Source organism: Ceratotherium simum, chromosome 16 (genome assembly GCF_057802395.1).
Source record: "Ceratotherium simum simum isolate JZ-2026a chromosome 16, ASM5780239v1, whole genome shotgun sequence".
Classification (NCBI taxonomy): domain Eukaryota; kingdom Metazoa; phylum Chordata; class Mammalia; order Perissodactyla; family Rhinocerotidae; genus Ceratotherium; species Ceratotherium simum.
The window spans coordinates 29,115,301-29,140,599 of NC_141915.1; the positions used below are offsets into that span (position 1 = coordinate 29,115,301).

The 25,299-nt window shown below is 42.8% G+C and overlaps 1 protein-coding gene and 4 non-coding genes across 11 annotated transcripts in view; all 5 read left to right on the plus strand.

Annotated features, from left to right (window-relative positions):
- Positions 1 to 25,299, plus strand: part of TEX14 (testis expressed 14, intercellular bridge forming factor) — a 128,860-nt gene that overhangs the window by 39,494 nt on the left and 64,067 nt on the right. The gene's annotated exons all lie outside the window — the stretch shown is intronic.
- LOC147914976 (small nucleolar RNA U3) lies at positions 6,052 to 6,265 on the plus strand. The gene has a single exon (XR_015554855.1). It is a non-coding gene; the product is annotated as a small nucleolar RNA U3 (small nucleolar RNA).
- On the plus strand, positions 13,523 to 13,736 carry LOC147914977 (small nucleolar RNA U3). The gene has a single exon (XR_015554858.1). It is a non-coding gene; the product is annotated as a small nucleolar RNA U3 (small nucleolar RNA).
- On the plus strand, positions 17,429 to 17,643 carry LOC147914978 (small nucleolar RNA U3). Its single transcript, XR_015554857.1, has one exon. It is a non-coding gene; the product is annotated as a small nucleolar RNA U3 (small nucleolar RNA).
- On the plus strand, positions 23,703 to 23,916 carry LOC147914979 (small nucleolar RNA U3). Its single transcript, XR_015554856.1, has one exon. It is a non-coding gene; the product is annotated as a small nucleolar RNA U3 (small nucleolar RNA).

Here is a 25,299-nt window from a genome sequence, read left to right on the forward strand (position 1 = left end):
CCCTACTTCAGCTCTAGAGTTGCCAGAAACAGCCTTGAGATCAGAGGAGGAGTAAAAAGCAAGAAGGAGGTTATGATTTCAACAGGACTGGGCAATTTATTACCTGAAATGAGACTGTGCTCCAGTGTCTCAAAGTGACTGAAAGACTATGGAGTCTTCCTGAGATGCATCTCAGGAAAGGGGGAGAGCCAACTGACAGTGTAGTAGAAATGAGGGCAGTAGAGGGGAAAAATTGTTTCCTGATTGTATCCTACTGAGTTCAGCCCATTCAGAAGGGCGGTTGCTACAGATTATGGGAGTTCTATGTGGGTAAAAACCCAAAATATGAGTTTCAGAACCTCAGTCAATCCAGACTTTATTAATTTTTTTTTATTATGTGTATACTAATTAGGCATTGAGGTTAGAGCAGTCAAGGAAAGATGTATGACCCTGCCTTCCAGGAGTGTCATCCAGCAGAAGAAACAGACATGAGTTAGTAATTTAAGTACTGAGAAGGCCAGGAGGTGAAGGGAGCACACTGTGTACATCTCAGCCTCCTTGTCTGGGAGGTAATCAAGGGAAACTTCTTAGAGAAAGTGATATTTAGGCCAAGACCTTAAGGAAGAAAAGGAGTTGAGGTAAAAGGTTAAAGTTGTAGGCAAGGGAGGATTAAAGGGGGATGCCAAGGCCCTGAGGATGGAGAGATGCTAGGAAAAAAAAAGTCAAGTCTAGATGACTTGAGTGGAAGAGAAAGCAAAGAGGTGGGAGAGAGTGGTGTGGGGTGAAGCTGGCAAGGCAGGCTGCAGCTGGACCAGGCCTCAGGGGCTGTTGGAAGGATTTTGGTATTAGGTGTGTGTATATTTAGGATTGTTACCTCTTCCTGATGAATTGACCCTGTTATTATGAGATGTCCTGCTTTATCTCTGGTAATACTTGTTGTCTTGGAGTCTACTTTATCTGATGTTAGTATAGCCACTTCAGCTTCCTTATGCTTCCATTGCACAGAACATTTGTATCTTTATAGTTAAAATATGTCTTCTGTAGAGAGCATATCATTGAGACTTGCATTTTAAAATCCATTCTGACACTCTCTGCCTTTTAATTGGAGTATTTAGTCCATTAACATTTAATGTAATTATTAATATGGTTGGATTATTTATTTATTTATTTTTGTGAGGAAGATCAACCCTGAGCTAACATCCATGCCAATCCTCCTCTTTTTGCTGAGGAAGACTGGCCCTGGGCTAACATCTGTGCCTATCTTCCTCCACTTTGTATGGCACGCCACTACAGCATGGCCTGACAAGCAGTGCCTTGGTGCGTGCCCAGGATCCAAACCCAGGCCGCCAGCAGTAGAGCGTGCGCACTTAACCGCTACGCCACGGGGCTGGCCCCTGGTTGGATTTAGAACTAACATTTTATTATGTTGTTTTCTGTTTGTTCTGTTTTTTGTTTCTCTCTTCTTTTCTGCCTTTTTTTTTTTTTTTTTTTTTGGTGAGGAAGATTGTCCCTGAGCTAACATCTGCTGCCTATCTTCCTCTTTTTGGTTGAGGAAGATTGTCCCTGAGCTAACATCTGTGGCAGTCTTCCTCTATGTTATATGTGGAACGCTGCCACAGCGTGGCTTGATGAGCAGTGTGTAGGTCTGCACCCGGGATCCAAACCTGCAAACCCTGGGCTGCCGAAACAGAGCGCACAAATATAACCACTACACCACCAGTCCAGCCCCCGCCTTCTTTTGACTTAATTAAATATTTTTTAGAATTCCATTTTAATTTAGCTCTTCACTTTTTACTGTACTTCTCTGCATTATTTTTTTAGTGGTTGCTTTAGTCATTACAATATATATCTTTAATTTTTCACAGTCTACTTAGAATACTGTAGCACTTCACATAAAACATACAACCATGTGGGCTCATTTCTCCCCTTCCCTTGGTCTTTATATTGAAGATGCCGTTAGTATTATATTTGTTTGAGTTATGAATCCCATAATATAATTTTATAATTTTTATTTTAAAGAGTCATATATACTTTACTGATTTTTTTTTTGCTGAGGAAGATTCTCCCTGAGCTAACATCTGTGCACATCTTCCTCTGTTTTGATGTGGGTTGCCGCCACAGCAGGGCTGCTGACAAGTGGTGTAGGTCCACACCCAGGAACCGAACCAGGGCCGCCAAAGTAGAGCACGCTGAACTTAACCACTAGGCCATGGGGCCCGGCCTTCATATATACTTTAAAGAAATTAGGAGGAAAAAATAGTCTTTTACATTTACCTACATATATACCATTTCTAGTGCTCTTCATGCTTTCCTGAAGATATGAGTTTCTTTCTACAGTCTGGAGAACTTCCTTTAATGTTTCTTGTACTGCAAGTCTGCTGGCAACAAATTCTCTTAGTTTTCTTTTATCTAAAAATGTCTTTATGTACACCTGAAACTTTTACAATGTTATAAACCAATGTTACTGCAATAAACAAAAAATTAAAAAAAAATAAAAAATAAAAATGTCTTTATTTCACTATGATTCTTTTTTGTGTGTGTGTATATATATATTTTTTTTGTGAGGAAGACCGGCCCTGAGCTAACATCCGATGCCAATCCTCCTTTTTTTTGCTGAGGAAGACTGGCCCTGGGCTAACATCCGTGCCCATCTTCCTCTACTTTATATGGGACGCCGCCACAGCATGGCTTAACAAGCGGTGCGTCAGTGCGTGCCTGGGATCCGAACCGGTGAACCCTGGGCCACCACGGCAGAGCGCGCGCACTTAACTGCTTGCGCCACCGGGCCAGCCCCACCACTATGATTCTTGACAAATATATTCACTGGATGTAGAATTCTAGGTTGAGTGTTTTTTGCGTCAGCCACTGTCTTTTGGCCTTTATAGTTTTTGATGAGAAATCATTTGAATCACTGTTTACCTGTGTGTTATGGGTTTTTCTTGTTTTTCTCTGGCTTCCTTCAAGAGTTTCTTTTTAGTGGTTTGACTATGATGTGCCTAGGGGTGATTTTCTTTATATTTATTCTGCCTGGGGTTTGCTTACCTCCTTGAATATGTAAATTAATATATTTTACCAAATTTGTGAACCTTTCTGCCATTATTTCTTCAGATACTTTTTCTGTTCTGTTCTTTCCTTATCTTGTGGAAATCCACTTATGTTTATGTCAGACTTTTTTATATTGTCCCACAGTCCCCAAAGCTCTGTTAATTTTCTTTTTCAATCTTTTTTCTCTGTGTCCTTCAGATTGGATAATTTCTCTTGATCTATTGTCAAGTTCATGGCTTTTCTATTATCTCTAATCTGCTCTTAACCTTATCCAGCTTCAGTAATTCACTATAGTGACTCACAGAACTCAAGAAAACATTTTACTTACTATTACTGGTTTATTACAAAGGATACAATTCAGGAACAGCCAAATGGAAGAGATAAAGCAAGGCATGGGGGTGGTAGTGTGCGGAAGGAACTTCCATACCCTCTTCAGGTACACCACCCTCCCAGCACTTCAATGTGTTCACCAATCTGGAAGCTTTCTGAACCTTATTGGTTAGGGGTTTTTATGGAGGTTCCATTATGTGGGCATGATTGATTAAATCATTGGCCCTTTGTGATTGAACTCAATCTCCAGCCCCTCTCCCCTCCAAGAGACGGGGTGGGGTTTGAGATGAGGGCCGGTGGTGGAGGTGAAAGTCCCAATCCTCTAATCATGACTAGGTCTTGTTCTTTCTGGTGACCAGCCCCCATCCTGAAGCTATCTAATAACACCTCAACCAGGAGTCACTTCATCAGCATACCAAAGATACTTTTATCATTCCTGTCACTCAGGAAATTCCAAGAGTTTTAGGAGCTCTTGTGCCAGATACCTGGGACAGTAGGTCTTATTATGCCACAGGTGTGAATAGATTTGTATTTCTCAATGGTTGCTCTGGCTGCAGCTGGCTATGAGGTAAGTGAAGGGAGGGAGAAGAGAGTAGGATGACTCATTGTTTTTGGTTTGAGCAACTGAGTTGAATTTAATGTCATTGCCTGGAAGAGGAATAAGTTTGTGAAGGAAGCTGATGGAAGCCAGTTTGGGCAGGCTGAGTTTGAGATACCTGTGATTCAGCTAGCTGAATCAAGTGGAATGTCCAATAGAAGCTGGATATATGAGCTAGCAGCTCAGAAGACATCTGACTGCACATCTATGTTTTGAAACCAAGGATGATCAAGAGGAGAGAGCCCAGAACCCTGCTCACAGGGACCTCACTCTGTTACTACAGGCTGGCCTTGTGGGGTGGGGAGTAGAGAGAGAGGGAGGGAAAAATCAGGTGGTTCCCATCAGTTAGGTCAGTAACCAGGGTGAAGGAAGGAACAATACATTTATTGATTCATCATTAATTCAATTAGTTAGCATTTATTGGACATCTGCTGTGCCCGGCAAGGTGTTGGGGATACGAAGATAAATGTGACCTGGTTCCTGCTTTTAAAGAGCTCACAATTTAGTAGGGGGAAGTAAATGTATTTATAACACAGTGAGTTATGTAGAAGCACGTACAAGGATAATTAGGGACACAAAGCACATGGTAGTCACTGTTATCTGGGAAGGTCAGGGGAGGCATCCAGAAGAGGTGACATGAACTCAGTCTTAGAATGTGCTGGAGTGATGGTCAGACCCACATGCAGTTGGAGAATCTGCTCACAGGAGGCCAAAGGATGGCATGGATGGTGAGGGGGCCCCAGAAAGGTTGGAAGAATGGAGAATGGAGAAATCTTAGATATGGAAGGGCCCAGACCAGAGACAGGGTCTGTGGGTAAAAGTGACTGGAAGGCACTTTATAACTTCAAGATATGAGGAACTGCTCTGACACTAGGAGATATGTCCCAGATTTGGCCAGATTGCCTCACACTGTCCCTTTCTTGGAAGGAATTTAAGTACAGAGCATTTGGCTGTCTCTAAGGAGATTATATTACAGGTGGTTGGATGAGATGAACCTGATGGTCATATTAGTCATGTTACTATGATGTGATAAAAAAATGTAGTTAATTCAGAACACCATGTGCATGTCTGTGTGGCACTGGGCTTCCTGGCATACGAGAAGATGTAGGGCAGAAGCATTTTTACAACAGGAAGTTAAGTGATTAAAACAGTTACACACTATCATATATAAGGTGTGGTGTTTGAGGAGAAACTGGAATTAACTTTTGCCACCAGTAAACAGGTAGGCTTCCTCTGGGATTTAGAAGACGACAGGAAGAAGACAGGCCAGGAAGACAAATCGTTCAAGACTGAACGTTGAGGGATGATGTTATTTAGTGCTTTATTAAAGAAATGAATTGATTGGAGACTAGCCCTCCTGAGGAAGACCATTTTGGCTTACCAGAAAGAACCTGGACTTGATTTAGTGCCAGACAGACTGAGGTTCCAGCTGTGGTTCCCTCAGCTGTGTGACAGATCCTATAGCCAGCATCTCTAAGAATGAGATGTAAGAATCACACCCTTCTCCTTCACTTGTGTAGAGAATGAAATGAGATAACCAATTAAATGTCTGTCATAGAGTAGGCACTCAGTACACCATGGTTATGATGTTTATTACGTGGTGGTAGAAGTGTACAGCACTTCTTTCTCTGTTCCTCTCTCCTCTCTCCCTCCTCCCCTCCCCTCTCTTTCAAGGCAAAGGAAACGTGGTCTCTCCAAGTAGGCAGACTTCTCCAGCAGGCGAGAGGCAGTCTTCGCTGACCAGTGGCGGGAACAGCGTTTCCTTAACCCATAGTGGGGCGGCGCTAGCCGACCTGTTCCAGGTGGCGCCTGGTGCGGTGGGCGGGGTAACAGCTCGCTTCCGGCAGGAGTCAGCTACGTGCAGTGTGTGATTGGCTGCTAGGAAGTCGTGTGTTAATAAGGCCTGTTGCTGCTTTGAAGTGTTTCTGGAAGATTTACAAATGAAAATGGTGTTTGGGAACTTTGCCATTTGACCGAATTGTTATGAGATATAAAATATCGAAAAGGCAGATGAATGGGCAAAGATAAAAAGAAAATGTCGCCATGATTACAAAGTGCGCGGCCGTCACAGAGCCAGCAGAGGCTGCGAGTTCAGGGTTAAGACTATACTTTCAGGGATCATTTCTATAGTTCGTTACTAGAGAAGTTTCTCTGAACGTGTAGAGCACCCAAAACCACGAGGAGGAGGCGCAGCGTTCTCTCCTGAGCGTGAAGCTGGCTCTTGGTGTTGTTTTTGCAACTGCCATTTGCCATTGATGATCGTTCTTCTCTTCCTTTGGGAGAGCAAGAGGGAGAGGACGCAGTCTGAGTGGTTTTAAGTTGAGGGCAAGAAAAGGTTTTTCTACTGTTAAAAGATGATGTATTTTGGGGAATCTTTATTGTGTTCTTTGTTTTCCTTTTGGTGTCATGAGTGGTTTTTTTATTTTTTAACTTTGTGTATGTTGCTGATTTATTTTTTCATGGTTTCACCGTTAAAGTTGTTATACTGTCTTCTTTTTTTCACTCGGTTGTGAGAGTTTTTTTATTCTGTGGGAGTTTTAAGGATCTTTATTTTGTTTCTAGACAGTTGCTGAGATCTTTTCGACTGTTCTTTTCTTTTTGTAAAAAAGTGTTTTTCTACACTTTCTCTGTGCTATTTTTGCAGATCTCCCTTTAGTGAGGTATTGTACTTGCTAAGTTAATCCTTGGAATCTCATATCTTTTCTTTCATCATTTTGTATTACTATCTGGGATACTTACTTTATTCTGTTAACTTTTCTATTTTTTTAACTTTATTTATTTATTTTTACCCCCAAAGTCCCAGTAGATAGGTGTATGTCATAGTTGCACATCCTTCTAGTTGCTGTATGTGGGGCTCGGCCTCAGCATGGCCAGAGAAGCGGTCAGTGCCGCCGGCAGCAGAGCGCGCGCACTGAACCGCTAAGCCACGGGGTGGCCCCACTAACTTGTCTATTAAATTTTTATTTTTGGTTGTGAATATTTTAGTTTTCAAGAGTACTTTTTTTCAAGGCATTCTGTTCTTGAACTTTAGAGATCATATGTTTTTTTCAACGATTTTATACTTTTTGATGTTTTCTTATTGTCGTTGACCTGTTGTGTTGTGTGTGTGTGTGTGTGTGTGTGTGTGTGTCCTCCTCCATTCATTTTGCTCTCTTCCACTGAGCTTTCCTCAAGCGTGTGATGATTCTGGCCTATCCATATTTTAAAGTGAGTCGCTGGTTGGAAGACGCTGATTGGAAGTTTTGTGGGCATGAGTGGGGCTTTTTCCCCTTCTGGGCTTCACTTGTTTTTTTTTTAAATAATGTTATTTATTTATTTATTTTTCCCCCAAAGCCCCAGTAGATAGTTGTATGTCATAGCTGCACATCCGTCTAGTTGCTGTATGTGGGACGCAGCCTCAGCATGGCAGGACAAGCAGTGCATCGGTGCGCGCCTGGGATCCGAACCCCGGCCACCAGCAGCGGAGTGTGCGCACTTAACCGCTAAGCCACAGGGCCAGCCCATGGGCTTCACTTTTTTTTGTGTGTGAGAGGAAGATCAGCCCTGAGCTAACATCCATGCCAATCCTCCTTTTTTTTTTTTTTTTTGCTGAGGAAGACTGGTCCTAGGCTAACATCCGTGCCCATCTTCCTCTGCTTTATATGGGACGCCGCCACAGCATGGCCTGACAAAACTGTGCATCTGTGTGAGCCCAGGATCCGAACCCCAGCCGCCAGCAGCGGAGTGAGAGCACTTAACCCACTACGCCACCGGGTGGCCCCTGAGCTTCACTTTTAAATGCCTGGGTGGGGAGGGTAACTTGTAAATATCAGTAGATGGAGATCTTTGTATTCTTTCCTGGGGCTTATCATCTTTTTTCTGAGAAAACGTGGATGCTTTGCCTGGGGGATACAAGCTTAGTAATTCAAGACCTGTCATTAGTATTTTCCAGTGCTTAGATCCTGTGACGATCTCTGCTGTTATGAGTACCATCCACACTCCTGGACATGTATGGTCTGTAGATCATTTATGGGCAGGTCAGGCATCTCGCCCTTGAGTCCTGTTGGTCTGCTTGTAGTGGATTACCCAGCACTATTTACTTATCTATGTTCTGAGCAAGATATCCCGGAAACCACAGGTTTAATAGATAGTTTTTTGTTTTTTTTTTTTAAAGATTTTATTTATTTTATTTTTTGCCCCCAAAGCCCCAGTAGATAGTTGTATGTCATAGCTGCACACCCTTCTAGTTGCTGTATGTGGGACTCGGCCTCAGGATGGACAGAGAAGTGGTGCCTCGATGCGCACCCGGGATCCGAACCCGGGCCGCCAGCATCGCAGCGCGCGCACTTAACCACCAAGCCACAGGGCCGGCCCTAATAGATAGTTTTAATGAGTGTTTTTGGTTTGGTTTTGTTTCGTGAGGAAGATTAGCCCTGAGCTAACACTGTGCCAATCCTCCTCTTTTTCCTGAGAAAGATTGGCCCTGGGCTAATATCCGTGCCCGTCTTCCTCCGCTTTATGTGGGACGCTGCCACAGCATGGCTTAATGAGCAGTGCATAGGTCCTTTTCCAGGATCTGAACCTGCGAACCCTGGAGCGCCAGAAGCCAGGCTGGCAAACTTAACCACTACACCACCCAGCCAGCCCCTAGTGTGTGTTTTTTAAAAAATGAATATTGATATGTTATTATTAACTAAAGTTCATAGTTTACATTAAACTTCACTCTTTGTGCTATACAGTTCTATGGATTTTGACAAGTGTATAATTTTATGTGTCCACAATTACAGTATCATACAGAACAGTTTCACTGCCCTAAAAATCCTTTATGCTCCTCCTGTTCATTCCTCCCTTGTGAATCCTGGAAACCACTGTTTTTTTTTACTGTCTGCATACTTTTGCCTTTTCCAGAATGTCATATAGTTGCAATCATACAAGATGTAGCCTTTTCAGATTGGCTTCTTTCACTTAGCAATATGCATTTCAAGTTCCTCTATGTCGTTTGGTGGCTTGATAGGTCTTTTTTTAATCACTGAATAATATTTTATTGTCTGGATGTACCATAGTTTGTTTATCCATTCACCTATTGAAGGACATCTCGGGGGCTGGCCCTGTGGCTTAGCGGTTAAGTGCGTGCGCTCCGCTACTGGTGGCCAGGGTTCAGATCCTGGGCCCGCACCGATGCACCGCTTCTCTGGCCATGCTGAGGCCATGTCCCACATACAGCAACTAGAAGGATGTGCAACTATGACATACAACTATCTACTGGGGCTTTGGGGGGAAAAAATAAATAAATAAAATTAAAAAAAAATTCTTTAAAGAAGGACATCTTGGTTGCTTGCAAACTTTGGCAATTATGAATAAATCTGCTATAAACATGAATGTGCAGGTTTTTGTGTGGATATACGTTTTCAGCTCATTTTGGGTACATACCAAGGAGTGCAGTTGCTGGATTGTATGGTGAGAGAATGTTTAGCTTTGTAAGAAACTGTCAAACGGGGCCGGCCCCGTGGCTTAGTGGTTAAGTGTGTGTGCTCCGCTATTGGCGACCCGGGTTCGGATCCTGGGTGCGAACCGACGCACCGCCTGTCCGGCCATGCTGAGACCGCGTCCCACGTACAGCAACTAGAAGGATGTGCAACTATGACATACAACTATCTACTGGGACTTGGGGGGGAAAAAAAAAAAAGGAGGAGGATTGGCAATAAATGTTAGCTCAGAGCCGGTCTTCCTCAGCAAAAAGAGGAGGATTAGCATGGATGTTAGCTCAGGGCTGATCTTCCTCACACACACACACAAAAAAAACAAAGAAACTGTCAAACTATCTTCCAAAGTGGCTGTACCATTTTGCATTCCCACAGCAATGAATGTGACTTCCTGTTGCTCCACATCTGTGCCAGCACTTGGTGTTTTGGATTTTAGCCATTCTAATAAGTGTGTAAGTGATATCTTGTTGTTTTGTTAATGTTTTTCAAATATAAGTTAAAATAAATAATAATTTCAGTGTAGCACTTGAAATAATTTCGTGGTTCACCAGTAAGTCCTGTGTCCCAGCACAGTGGCCAGGAGCCCAGCTCCAGATTCATGTCTCCTCAGCCAAGTTATCAGATTCTCTGTGTCTCAGTTTCCTCTTCTATAAAATGGGGATAATAATAGTACCTACCTACAAAAAGATCAAATGATGTAATATGTATAAAGCTTTTAGCACAGAGCCTAAATCAGTATTGAGAGCTTAATAGATTTTGCTATTATTATTAAACTTTTACCATTATATGAGTGGTTTCATAGGGGCTAGGGGCAGCCAAACCATACAAATCCTACCCATCCCTGGCCCACCTAGATTTTCCTAGGCTCCTTAGGGCCAGTATCTGTACTGTATTCCAAAAAAATCTCTCCATGGATTTGGGAAAAAGGCCTCTACATTGAGAATCGCTGGATCTCAATAGTAATAGTGTCCTATTAACCTGCTGGCTTTGGAGACTCAAATGTTAGGCTGTGAAGTTTAGGACAAATCAACAACGACATATATTCCCTGTTGCTTCAATGATTCATTAATTTCAAAGTTCTCAAAAATGTCCACAGAAGCCCAGCCTTTTCTTTCCTAGTATCAGTCATGGATGTATCTGTTTTTGGAACTGCTGATGAGTGGAGAAAAACCGGGATCTGTGAAACAGTTGTGTGATTGCCATCAGTCAGTAGCGTGCACATTGTGATTGTGAGGCATGCAGAGGCCAGTCAGGCGTCCCTGAGTGCCAGGCTCTGTTAAGGCGTTTCACAAGTGTTAACTAACTCCTCTCATCTTTGCAGTCTCCCTTATATGAGGTACGTTCTGTTATTTTCAGGTAAGTGAAGGAAGCACCAACAGGTTGTTCCAAACAAAACTTCTTAGACATGTTGAACACGTCAAATCTTAATAACTGGCTGCCAAAAGGACCAGCAGGTGGCAAGGGTGAGCATGGGGTGGTATATGGTTGGAATACCATATAATAGGCAAGTATTATTTAAGAAATGAGCACTAATTTAGGTAGAGATTACCTAAACTTTTGTTTCACATGGTCTTAAAAATATTAAATATACATGTCTTATTACAGAGGAAATGTAGGCCAGGCTGGCTGAAGGTGCCAGGTGTACTGACTCTCAATCAGAAAGCATTTCAGGCAAAGGGAACAAGAGGTGGGAAGGCCTTTGCTGGTGGAGGCATAAACACAATATACCTAAGAAGCAAACGATGAGGCTACGTCTGTGGCTGTTACTTGGAATAAGAAAGTTTCATTCCCTAACAGTAGTTTCACCATTCCTATTAACACGGAAGCACAAACCTATCAAACAGTGGTAGAAGTAAAGCCCCAAGGAGAGATTCTGATTTTAAATGGGCTACTCTCAACAGAGATTTTCTCAAGCTGCAAGCAAAGGTGCAGAATACACAGTTCACCCAGTGCTTAGTTTGGGGAGAGAACCTATCTTTCTTTGACAAGGTTAAGGGATTTTCCCAAGATGCAACATAACTGGAGAAATGGTAGTTTTTTGTTTTTTTTCCAAATGAACAAGAGAAATCACATTTAAGTCAGGGTTTTTTTAGGGGGAGGGGGAGGGATGTGTAGCCTTTCAGACTCAGTTGGCAAGTTTTTTTTTTAAGTAAGACTTATTTAGGTTGGAATTGTTTTCTTATACTGAGAGGCACAAAGAATAAAACTAAAAATGAGCTCTCTAAATAGATCTGCTGATATTTAAAAATAAATGATATAGTCTAAGGTTAAAAAAATTCAAACAGTACAAAAATGTACAAAATTACCAATAAAACAGACCCCCCCCCAAAAAAAACCCCAAAGTAACCACACTACAGTTGTTACTTTTTTCCTAGTTAAAAAAAAAAAATGGAAAGAATTGTTTCAAAATAAACCTCTCCATTCCCCATTTGAGATCGGCCTGGGTACATTAGTTTGAAAAGCTACCCAGGTGAGCCCAGTATGCTCCCCTCAGGTCCACGCTCACGTGAATAACCAGCAAATGATTTCAAAGTAAAAGGGTCTCTATGGACAGCTAATCTTTCACAAAGGAGCCAAGAACATACAATGGAGAAAAGAAAGTCTCTTCAACAAATGGTGTTGGGAAAACTGGATAGCCATATGCAAAAAAATGAAAGTAGACCCTTACCTTACACCATACACAAAAATTAACTCCAAATGGATTAAAGACTTGAATGTAAGACCTGAAACTATGAAACTTCTAGAAGAAAACATAGGCAGTACGCTCTTCGACATCGATCTTAGCAACATATTTTCAAGCACCACGTCTGACCGGGCAAGAGAAACAATAGAAAAAATAAACAAATGGGACTACATCAAACTAAAAAGCTTCTGCACAGCAAAGGAAACCATCAACAAAACGAAAAGACAACCTAACAATTGGGAGAAGATATTTGCAAACCATACATCTGATAAGGGCTTAATCTCCAATATATACAAAGAACTGATGCATCTCAACAACAAAAAAACTAACAACCCAATTAAAAAATGGGCAAAAGATCTGAGCAGACATTTCTCCAAAGAAGATATACAGATGGCCAACAGGCACATGAAAAGATGTTCAAAATAATTAACTATCAGGGAAATGCAAATCAAAACTACAATGAGATATCACCTCACGCCCGTCAGAATGGCTATAATTAACAAGACAGGAAACAACATGTGTTGCAGAGGATGTGGAGAGAAGGGAACTCTCATACACTGCTGGTGGGAGTGCAAACTGGTGCAGCCACTATGGAAAACAGTATGGAGATTCCTCAAAAAATCAAGGATAGAACTACCATATGATCCAGCTATTCCACTGTCGGGTATTTATCCAAAGAACTTGAAAACATCAATGCATAAAGATACATGCACCCCTGTGTTCATTGCAGGGTTATTCACAATAGCCAAGACTTGGAAGCAACCTAGGTGCCCATCAAGGGACGAACGGATAAAGAAGCTGTGGTATATATACACAATGGAATACTACTCAGCCATAAGAAATGATGAAATCCAGCCATTTGTGACAACATGGATGGACATTGAGGGTATTATGCAAAGTGAAATAAGTCAGAGGGAGAAGGTCAAATACCATATGATTTTCTTCATTAAGTAGTAGATAATAACAACAATAAACAAACATATAGAGACCAAAAAAAAAAAAAAAGTAAAAGGGTCAAATTAACCCACCTATTAGCTTTTGAAATTCAGGATCTTAGAGGTTAAAATTAAAAAATAGAAGAACTCACCCATAGACGCTGCGTGTCATATTTAAGATTAGAAAATTAATTTGACGCATCTGAGTTTACCCTTGTCTTAAGCCCGGAAGTTAGCGTTTTTTTTAAGAGACAGACAAGAGCTTCTGATTGGCTGTCAGTCTGTAATAGGTTAATTAAGAACTTGAAATCTTAGTTTCTTAAAGGAAAAAACTCTTTAGTAAGAAAATTTTAAAAGTTATATATAAAACGACGCTTTGAAAATGCATTTATATAATATTTCTGAAAAGAGAATAAGGTAGAAAAAATATCGCCATCAACAAAAAGTGCGCGGCGGTCACAGACTCAGCAGAGGCTGCAAGTTCAGGATTAAGACTATACTTTCAGGGATCATTTCTATAGTTCGTTACTAGAGAAGTTTCTCTGAACGTGTAGAGCACCCAAAACCACGAGGAGGAGGCGCAGCGTTCTCTCCTGAGCGTGAAGCTGGCACTTGGTGTTGTTTTTGCAACTGCCAACTGCCATTGATGATCGTTCTTCTCTTCCTTTAGGAGAGCAAGAGGGAGAGGACGAAGTCTGAGTGGTTTCTGTCTACGTTATTGTTACAAAAAGTAGAAGTTGCTTTCTTAATATGCTATCAGTTGAGATTTGGGCTTCCTGTTTTTTTTGGTCCCCTTTATTTGTTTTATGGCATATGATTTTTCCTGCTTCCTTGCTGTGTGGGTTTTTTTTTTTTTCTTGGCAGCTGTTTCCTTTTTTCTGTTGCTGAAATTGTACAGGCATACTGTAGTGTGTAGTAGATGTGGTGAGCTAAATTTATTCTGACACAAGTTCTGTGCATGCGTTTGGGTTTTCTGATTAGATTTATCAATTATGTAATTTGGAGTTTTCATGTCTGGGTGCTTGGGGCAGCGCAAGAGTATTGAAATAGAAAGTTTGTCTTTCTATACTCTCCTTCCTGTGAAGTCACCCTCCTCTGACACATGTAGACACCCCCTACCTGTCCCCTGTGGTGACTTCTTCCTCTGTCTCCAGGGAGGCCAAGGACATGTAACATGTGTAGCCCTAGAGTTTATAGGACCTTAGCCCCGAGGAGGGTCGAAAGAAGGCAGGGTTTGGCCAAAGCATGGTGGACAGAAAGGTGGAGATAATTTTACCTTCCATCCTAAGGGTAGTGGGCAGCTATTGAAGGAGAGTGACTTGATCAACTGTGCAATTTAAGGTCACTCTAACTGCTATGTGGCAATTAGATTTGGGGGGGAAGGGTGAGGTGGAAAGTGTGAGGACCGGTTAGGCACCTGCTGCATTCATCTACATAGGAGAAGATGGTTGTGGTGATGGAGAAAGAGAGAAAATGACCGGATCTGAAAGAATTTAAGTGGTGAAATGGACAGGACTTGGGAATAGATTCAATGTAAGTATGAGTGAGAGGGGCTGTCAAGGATAACTGTCAGATTTTATGGCTTAAACAAATGGGTGGACAGTGGTTCCATATGTTAAAATAGAGAAAATAGAGGAGGAACTGAATTAGATAGGGCAATGCGGTGGTAAGTGATGGTAGGGCACCAGTTCAGTTTAGGGCACATTTAGGAGAGATTTCTGACCTTTAACAGATGAATGGCAAAGGAGATGGAACTCCCAAAGACAGAATGAGCAGCCAGAGAGGTAGGAGGGAAACTGGATGAGTGTGATTGATGGAAGCCGAGGAAGGGAAGTGGGACAGTGAAGTGTGTAGAAAGCCGATGAGAGATAAAGATGGAGATAGAAAAGTATCCACGGCATTTATTGGTGACTGTATTGGTCCTGCATGGAGACAAACTGGTTTGGGGTGGACTGATCAGTGAAGGGATGTGAGTGCTTGCCACTGGGTGGAAAGAGCTCCTGGAAGAAGTCAGGCAGTGATGGAGGGTATAGAGGTGGGCGTGCATTTAGCTGGGGGAAGGGGAGGAGATGTGGGATCCAGACAGGGATTAATTAAAGATGGGAGAGGAAGTCTGAGTGCAGATGGAAAGACTGAGTAGAGCAGGAGAAACTGAGATATGGGAGAGAGCAGCTCCCAGCAGGCCGGGAGACCTTGGAGTCGACCAGAGAACGTAGGGAGTGCAGATGTTGGTGGGTTTGTCTATTAAATGAGACCATATTGAGGGTGTGTCAACTGATGGCTTCTAGTTCTGTGCCAAGTATGAGGCAAGATCATTGCTGAGGGAGGCTGGTGAGGAGAGGGGTAGAAGGTTGAGAATAAAGAAAGAATGGAATTATCATCCCCAGGGAGCAGGTGAGGAAAAAACCTCCTGAGAGTATGCCTCCTCCCCTTCCCTGCTCTTGAAGTTTTGAGATTGCTTCCTGGTCTTGGAGGCATCTGCCGAGATCGCAGTTACTTTCTCTTTCTTCCACTCTCGCCATGTACCATGTAGTTCCTCCTTGATTTTCTCTTTCTGGGTCTACAGTGGTCAGGCTTTCCCTGTGAGTCTTAAATTAGTTCTTGGTCTTCTTCAAAGTTTGAGGGGCCTCAGAGGAGCAGTGTTATGCGCTGGAGTTGACTCCTTGGTCTGTTATTTACTAGCTGTGGGTTCGTGGGAAGTTCCTTAACCTCAGTCTGTCCCTCTGTAAAGTAGGTAGATGCCTAGTTGTTCCAGGCACAAACCAACATGTCACTTTTGAAGCCTCTTTCCCTTACCCACCCCACCTACCCCCAACAAGTCCATCAGTGAGTCCTATCAACTCAACTTCAGAACAGCCCAAGTTTCTCCTTCCTTGCTACGCCCCAGCGCAAGCCGCCATGATCTCTTCCACAAACACCTTACGGTGGCCTCAGAACTGGTCTCCGCAGTTTCAAACCTCTCAGTGGCTTCCCTTCACACTTAAAATCCAGACTCCCATGGCCTTGCGCTTGCTCAGAAAACCCTCAGATATCTGGCGCCTGCCTGCATCTCCTCTCCCTCATACCCTATGCTCTCTAGCTGTCTTCAAGTTGCTGGAACACATCATCTTCTTCCCTTCTTTGGGTCTTTGCATTAGTTGTTTTCTGTGCTTAAATGTAACTCCAAAGAGAGTCCTTCCCTGACCACCCAAATCTAAAGTAGCACCAAGTCCCTCTCTGTTTCAACGCTTAAAATCTTCGACATACCTCATGACCTGACATCCTCTTGGGTATTTGTTGTCTGTCTCTCTCCCTCACTAGAATGTAAGCTCTGTGTGAGAGCAGGGAGAGACCTTGAGTCACCTTTGTACCTCTGTATGCCCAGTACCTAGAATAGTGCGTTAGCACATAGAAAAGCAGGATAATGGTTAAGGTGACACCTACCAGCTCTTCTATTTATCAGACCTCAGGGGAGTTACCTGATCTTTCTGTGCCTTAGTTCCTCCAGCCATAAAACTAGGACAATTAATAATTGTCTTGGGGCCGGCCTGGTGGCATAGTGGTTAAGCTCAAGCGCTCTGCTTCGGTGACGTGGGGTTCGCAGGTTCGAATCCTGGGCGTGGACTGATGCACCGCTCATCAAGCCACGCTTTGGTGGCGTCCCACATACAAAATAGAGGAAGACGGGCACAGATGTTAGCTCAGGGCCAATTGCCCTCAAACACACACACACAAAAATTGTCTTTATCTCATAAGTAAAGCACTTAGAATGATGACTGGTACCTGGCAAGTCCTCAATAGCTGGTATTGTTATAGTTGGCACTCAAGTATTTGTTGAGGGAAGAAGAAACGTCAAATCCACCAACTAGCTTTATTTTAAAAACTCAGAAAGTGTGAACAGGTTGTGCAAACATATGGTACAAAAACCAAAGAGTTCTGTTTTCCAGCACTGGTTCTCAGCCACCCAGCTCCTTTTGCTGCCACAGTCATGGAGACCTGCCTTTTACTTACCAGAGTTGGAAAGTCAAACACTTAGGACAGCCGTTGCATGCAACTGCTAAGATTTACTAATCACTGAATCAGCTTGGCTCTCACTGGCCCACCATTTCCTTTAGCTTTCATGGGTGAGGCTGCTTTACCAAACTGTGGAGTGAATGCCTTCTTGGCTTTAAAGATGCAGGTTGTGATTGGCTGTCATTCAGTATTATGTTAATTAAACGTGGCTATTTAAAAATTTTTAAAATTACATTTCCACTTAAAATGTTAAAATGCGTTGTTAAGTGACAGCATTTGAAATATTGTATTGCAAAATCTCATTCTCTTTTTTCAGTAGAACTAGAAATGAGGAAATTATCTTAACCATCAGTAGAAAGTGTGCAGCTGTCACAGACCCAGCAGAGGCTGCAAGTTCAAGGTTAAGACTATACTTTCAGGGATCATTTCTATAGTTTGTTACTAGAGAAGTTTTTCTGATAAGTGTAGAGCACCCAAAACCATGAGGAGGAGGCAAAGCGTTCTCTCCTGAGCGTGAAGTTGGCTTTTGGTATTGCTTCTGCAACTGCTATCTGCCGTTGATGATCGTTCTTCTCTCCCTTTGGGGGAGTAAGAGGGAGAGGACGCAGTCTGAGTGGTTTTTCTCTTTAGCTAGTTAAATGGAAGAAGCTATTTAAAAAGTGTTGTGTTTCTTTCTCCAGTATATTTTCTTCTGTGCTTAGTTTCCAAGTATGTTTTTTAATTTATATCTTTGGGGTTTGTTGTTTCAGTCTCTCTTTTTTTGTCATTAGTTTTCCTGTAGCAATGTGAGGCTTTTTTTCCTTTAATGAGTTTTTGTTAAGTAGCTGCTTGTAGTTGGCCTTCTGGTTTTGAATGTAGAATTTTTCTAGTGTTGCCACCTTTCCTGGACAAGCTAGGCTTCAGATATGCTGCTAGAAATATGTATCTGGGCCTGCTATTAAGCATTCGACAATGTCTGCCTTTTGAGCAATGGGATATAGTCTGAGTGGTTACCTTTTAGGACTTACAAAGAAAAGTGATTAAAGTAATTTTAAATGCACTTTTGATATTTTCTTGTTTTAAGATGGTTTGTTCTTTTTATTTTTTTTCTTGCGAGGAAGATGAGCCCTGAGCTAACATCCATGCCAATCCTCTTTTTGGTGAGGAAGACCGGCTCTGAGCTAACATCTATTGCCAATCCTCCTTTTTTTCCCTTTTTCTCCCCAAAGCCCTAGTAGGTAGTTGTATGTCATAGTTGCACATCCTTCTAGTTGCTCTATGCGGGATGTGGCCTCAGCATGGCTGGAGAAGCGGTGCGTCGGTGCACGCCCGGGATCCGAACCCGGGCCGCCAGTAGCAGAGCACACTCATTTAACTGCTAAGCCATGGGGCCGGCCCCTAAGATGCTTTGTTCTTTTTTCTCCCCTCAGCGCTATGAGTAGTTCTTTTAATTTTGTTTCTTTAGGCTAAATGCAATTTTAAATCAGTCTTTTTAGTCTAGTGTGCTTTTTTTTTTTTTTTTTTAATTTTCTTAGTCTAAGTATTTTTCTTTGATTTTTACACCTCCCAGTTATTCCAGGCTAATCAGGGGTTTTTCCAGACATCTACTTTAGGAGGCTCCTCTGGGGCTCTTAATACATCACCCCTATAGTTGAACACCTGGCTAGAAAATTCAGCAAAATCTCATAATTCTACTGACTATTATGTGATGTAGTTCACTTTAGGTACAAGCAGGCTTCATTTCCTGTTGCAGGTGACAGTGCCGTTGAAAACTGCCCTTATAAAACTGAGAAAGCAGCATATATTCAGTTAATTCAGATCTTATGCCAGGGAGTAAAGCCACTGTTTTCTCTTTGCAGTTTTACTTGTCTGTCACTAGCCTAGTCCTTGTTCTTAAAATTTGCATTATCACTTTTCTCCTATTCTCACGTTTCCACCTGAGTTCATGGCTTTAAGAAACCGTGGACAACTCTTTTCTTCTCAGGAAATGTCTAGAACATGCTTCCTTGGGTGATCCTTAAAAAACAACTTTTTTTCCCATTAAACCATGTTTTTATTACAAAGGTAATATGAGGTTATTTTAACCAGTGGAATGAAAGATATATTGATTCAGTATATTTTTTAAAGTTGCTAATCTGCTTTTCCAAAAGTGGTATCATCCTATACACATTCTGCATCTTGCTTTTCCTATTTAACAGTAGTACATCTTATCTGTCTCTAGTCCTGTTGATATACATATAACTCATTCCTTTTAAAAACTGCTTAATATTTTATCATCTTTATGTACTGTAATTTATTCATTTGTACCCCACTAATGGATATTAAAATTTATTTCTTTTTTTGCAGTTTGTATCACCAGAAACAATGTTTTGATAAAATACTTTGTAATATATCTTCATATAATGAGTTTTTAATATTCAAAGTGGGATTTCTGGGTCAAACTTTAATAGATATTGCCATATTGTTTTCCAAAAGCATGGTAACAATTCACAGTCCCAACTACATTTAGGAGTGTCCATTTTCCCACCTCTTCTCCAGCACTGAATGTTTTCTCATTTTTCAATTTTTTGCAAGCTTCATGGGAAGTTTATCCTTCTTTCCACTATTTTAATCCAGGCACCATGTTGTGTTAGTTTATTGCGTATTGTAGAGTAAGGTGAAATATCCCTCCTTCTTGTACCTACATTATTTGTTTTATCCCCTCGTCCCCCTTTATACCCATTGTCCTAATTTCCCCCAAAGCTATCTAGGTTCCCTTCTCTCAGGAAGTAATATTTTATCTCCCTTTTGTGTTCAGTGCAGTGGACAGCATTACTTAGTAATTAAAGCTTGTGCAATTCTGAGCAGGGAGGCTGAGGAATTAGGATGGGAGGGAGACGGTGTGGTACAGTGCGTGGACTTCGGAGCCAGATTGTTTTGTGACCTTTGGCAAATTGCTTATCCTCTCTACACCTTGGTTTCTCCATCCATAAAACAGTGATGACAGTAGTACCTTCCTCCTATCATACTGTTGTGAGGATTGAGTTAGAATGGTGCCTGGTCTGGCCCCGTGGCTTAGCGGGTAAGTGCGCGTGCTCCGCTGCTGGCGGCCCGGGTTCGTATCCCGGGTGCGCACTGATGCACCGCTTCTCTGGCTATGCTGAGGCCGAGTCCCACATACAGCAACTAGAAGGATGTGCAACTATGACATACAACTATCTACTGGGGCTTTGGGGCAAAAAAAAAAAGGAGGAGGATTGGCAATAGATGTTAGCTCAGAGCCAGTCTTCCTCAGCAAAAAGAGAACGATTAGCACGGATGTTAGCTCAGGGCTGATCTTCCTCACATAAAAAAAAAAAAAAAGAATGGTGCCTGGCACACATTGTTATCAATATCAGGTCTTGCCTTCCAGGAGGCCTAGAGGTTAGGTGACTGACTCGTCTGGAGTCCCCATGCTACAAAGGGTTGTCATTAGGAGTTTAACACTTGAACCCAGGTCTTTTGACCTTTTTGGTCAGTCTTTGTATCATGTCAAAGCTGCCTTTATTGGTCACTTCTTGGGGGACTTATTTTAGTCACCTTTATATCGGCCACAGCATGGTTACAGTGCTGGCCTGAAAGAAATATTTGTTGAATGAGTGAATGAATGAATAAATGTTGTCTACTAGTAAATCACCAAAGGGCTGTTGTTCGTGTAAGTTGTGGGAACAGTGGTTTTCAAACTATTTTTCTCTCCAGCCACCTGTATCCTCTCAAGAATTGTTGTTGGGTGCCTCCCTAAGTGCTTCCTGTTCTTTAGAGAAGCCCTTGGAGGCTCTGGTTGATTTCTTTTCTTTCTTTCTTTTTTTTTTTTTGTGAGGAAGATTAGTCCTGAGCTAACATCTGTTGCCAATCCTCCTCTTTGTGCTGAGAAAGATTGGCCCTTGGCTAACAGGCATGCCCATCTTTCTCTACTTTATATGGGATGCCGCCACAGCATGGCTTGACAAGCGGTGCGTTAAGTCCGCACCAGAGATCCAAACCTGCGAACCCTGGGCCGCCAAAGTGGATTGTGTGAACTTAACCACTATGCCCCCAGGCTGGCCCCTGGTTGATTTAGTCTTTTACTTCATGAGCCCCAGTCTGCTTCCCTGGCTGTAGTCCCTTCCTGTTAAGAATTATGAATAGTCTGCAGTTTTACAAATGAGCCTGTTACAGGTTTATGGATGAAGTAGAAGACATGAGATTCCTGGGTCAGAGCTGAGTGATAGTTTATTATTCACAGCAACAGCAGTAGCTAGAATGTTGGCATTTTTGGTGCTAGTTCCTCAAGCCCCAATTCCCACAGAGACATGCAAAGAGCTAGATAACATTGCACATGTAGTGGATTTCTTTACAGTAGAAGTACCCTGAGCTTAGGGAATCCAAATCTTTTATAATGGACAGTATGCCCTCTGCTCCAGAGGGAGACATTATCTTTATCATACTGGACAGTAAGCATGCCTGCACTTTGCTCTAAAGGGGGATATTGTATCTTCCAAAGTTTGCTATACAAACGTCTTCAAAAAGGTAGTCTAGAACAAAGGGTAGTTAGTGCCTTGCTAAATAACTTTCTGACATGCAGATACACGAGTGATCCATGGAGAATTGTCTTCCCACACTGTTCATTGCTCCTCTTCTCTACTCAGGCTTGCTTATGTTGGGCAGTTAAGTTTACCAGGCACTGAAGATAGGTAAAGTTGGTAGTTCCTCCTACCCTCCAGGTTAGAGGAGACAGTCTGGTAGGGGAGACAGAGATGCCACAAATACTTGTGACTCATCAAGCCCTGAGCAGTAAGAAATGTGAACCCCACTGGCACTGCTCTCACCAAGAACACTGTTCCTTCTTACTAGATGTCTCCAGCTTTGATGCTGTTGGTGATCCTCCTTTTTGAAACTCTGACCTCCCTTGTCACTGTGATCCATTTGTTCCAGGTTTTGCTCTTGCCTCTTTTGGTTTCCTTCTCTCCCTACTTTTTGGCTTTGTCATCTCAGCTTGCCCCTTAAGGTGTTATTGGGCCTCAGGGTCCCATCTTCAGCTCTCAGCTGTTTGGGTAGTATGTTTCATGACTCATTTCACCCCATGGCTGTAACATGGCCAGTGATCATATTAACGACCCCTATCTTGCCCAGTCTTTGCCCTGGACACCTTTGCTTGGATTCATTCATTCAATACTAGGTGCTTAGGGGGCCAGCCCAGTGGCGCAGTGGTTAAGTGCGTGCGCTCTGCTTCGGCGGCCTGGGGTTTGCAGGTTCGGATCCCGGGCACGCACCCACACACTGCTTGTCGAGCTGTGGTCTGTGGCGGTGTCCCATATAAAGTAGAGGAAGATGGGCACAGATGTTAGCCCAGGGCCAGTCTTCCTCGGAAAAAAGAGGAGGATTGGCATTGGATGTTAGCTCAGGGCTGATCTTCCTCACAAAAAGAATAAAAATTAAAAAAAAAAAAATACTAGGTGCTTAGGGTATTGTGAGTACACAAAGCCATTTCATGGTCTCTGCCCTTCTGAAACATAGTCTCAGGCGGGGGGCAGGCATTAATCAAATAATTACACGGAAGAGATGTTTGATCTGGTTAAGAAGATCTGAGACAATGACACTTGGACAGATGTCTCAATGATGAATTGAAGTTAAGTTGGAAGGGGTGGGGGAGAATTCCTGGCAGAGGGAACAGCTTGTGCAAAGGCCTTGGGGCAGAAGGGAACATGATTAGTATGAGGAACTGTAGGAATCTTAGTATGGCTGGAGTGAGGGGGAATTTGGTGCAAAATAAGGCTGGAGAGGTGGGTGTGGGCCAGACCATGCAGGGCCTTTTAAGCTATGTAGAGTTTTGTCTTTAGCCTAAGAGCTGGCAAGCTACTGAAGCTTTAAGCAGGGGGACGATGTAGTGTCCTCCTTATTTAAACACAAATTTTATATAAATAAAAATTTCTTGATTTGGAAAAAAAATCCAAAAGAACTGTTATATGTCTAGTATTTTGATCACAGGATAAAGTTTAAAAACAGGGCTTTGCAGGGGCCAGCCGAGTGGCATAGCGATTAAGTTCACGCGCTCCGCTTTGGCAGCCAGGGGTTCGCAGGTTCAGATCCCCAGCGCGCACCGACACACCGCTCATCAAGCCCTGCTGTGGCGGCGTCTCATATAAAGTAGAGGAAGAAGGGCACGGATGTTAGCTCAGGGCCAATCTTCCTCAGCAAAAAAGAGGAGGATTGGCACTGGATGTTACCTCCGGGCTAATCTTCCTCAAAAAAAAAAAAAAAGGGCTTTGCAAATGTCATAGTGTTTGGCTTTGGATCGTCGCTTTCACCATCCACTTTTTCTTTTACGTTTTCCTTGCGAAAGGCGTCCTCGCTTGGACCGTTGGTCTAAACTGAGGCGTGTCCTAACGCCCCGGCGCGTTCTGTAGTCGTCAGCGCACACGTAAACCTGGCGCTAGGGAAGTGCCGCTGGAACGGAGTGGGGTTGGAAATAAATGGCTTGTGATTGGCTGTTTTGCAGCCGTATGTTAATTACAGTGACAGCTGGAAATGTCTTCGGAAAGTCGAGTGTTCAAAACGCTTTGTTGAGCTTCTAATGGAAAAATTCTTTAGAAAACACATGCCAATGTAGCCTTTGAAAAGATAGTGCCGTAAGGAAAACTCACCGTCAGTCAAATATGTGTAGATTTCGTTCACTCCGGAAACGCAGAGTGGGTGTCGTTAAGACTATACTTTCAGGGATCATTTCTATAGTTCGTTACTAGAGAAGTTTCTCTGAACGTGTAGAGCACCCGAAACCACGAGGAGGAGGCGCAGTGTTCTCTCCTGAGCGTGAAGCTGGCTCTTGGTGTTGTTTTTGCAACTGCCATTTGCCATTGATGATCGTTCTTCTCTTCCTTTGGGAGAGCAAGAGGGAGAGGACGCAATCTGAGTGGTTTCGGTTTCTGCTTTCGGTTGTTGAAAGTGCAGGTTTTTATGCTGTTCTGTTATTCATTTGCAGATGTAGGCGTTTGTGCGTTTCGGTGTCACAGTTTTTGTGTTATTGGTTATAGTGTTGGTTACCATATAAGTGGACTTTTAACGCTAGGTCTTTTTTTGGTGGTGGTTTATGTTTTTTCAGGGCTTTTAAGCTTTGTAGTTGGTGGCGGTGTTACGTTGGATAGAAAAAAAAAAGCAGAGCTAGCTTGTTTGTTAGGTATGTTTGGAGTTACTCATTTACTTTGACTTTTTGAATTTGTTATCTTGTGTTTTTGCTTTTGTTTTTGGTGAGGAAGATTAGGCTTGAGCAAACGCCTGTTGCCAAAACTACGTTTTTTGCTGAGGAATTGGTCCTGGGCTAATAACATCTGAGGAAGATTGGTCCTGGGCTAACATCTGTGCCCATTTTTCTCCACTTTATGTGTGGGACGCTACCGCAGTATGGTTTGATGAGCGTGTGTTGGTGCGCGCCGGGAATCCAGGATTCTGCGAAGCAGAGCGCGTGAACTCAACCAACTATGTCGCCACTGGGCCACCCCGTGGGTTTTTGGTTTTGATGCTCATTTCCTTAAGAGCTTTCTCTTTGGTCTTTTTTCAGTTGATAGCTTTCTTGTTTTAATTGATAACGGTGGGGTGTAGGTCACTTTTTAATTTTTTTCCCCTGTCAAATTAGTCTATATTTTAATGAGGTCTAAAGATGGAGCCTTCTGTTTCAAATAATCTTTTTGTATTATTGTCTCCTCCCCAACACACACACAGTATCATTAAACCCCCCTCCCTTGTACTTTCTGAAGATTGAGAGCAATGTTAGTCTATCTTTGAGCATACCAGAGTGGGGTGAAATGCTTCCACGCAACTTTCCGTAAATAACGTTTTTGATGAATAAACGCCGCGGTTGCCCTCTAGTTGGTCTGTGGCCTTTTGTGTTTGTGTGACTAATGAAGGCTTTCATTTTTCCTTTTTAAAAAAAAGGTTTAGGGGTCCGCCCCGTGGCTTAGCGGTTAAGTGCGCGTGCTCCGCTGCTGGCCCGGGTCCGGAAGTGCGCCCCGACGCACCGCTTCTCGGGCCATGCTGAGGCCGCGTCCCACATACAGCAACTAGAAGGATGTGCAGCTGTGACATGCAACTATCTACTGGGGCTTTGGGGAAAAAAATAAATAAATAAAATTATAAAAAAAGGGTTTACATGGGCCAGCCCAGTGGCTTAGCGGTTAAGTGCATGCGCTCTGCTACTTGGTGACCCAGGTGCGGAAACCGACGGACCGCTTGTCTGGCCATGCTGAGGCGGCGTCCCACATACAACAACTAGAAGGATGTGCAACTATGACATACAACTATCTA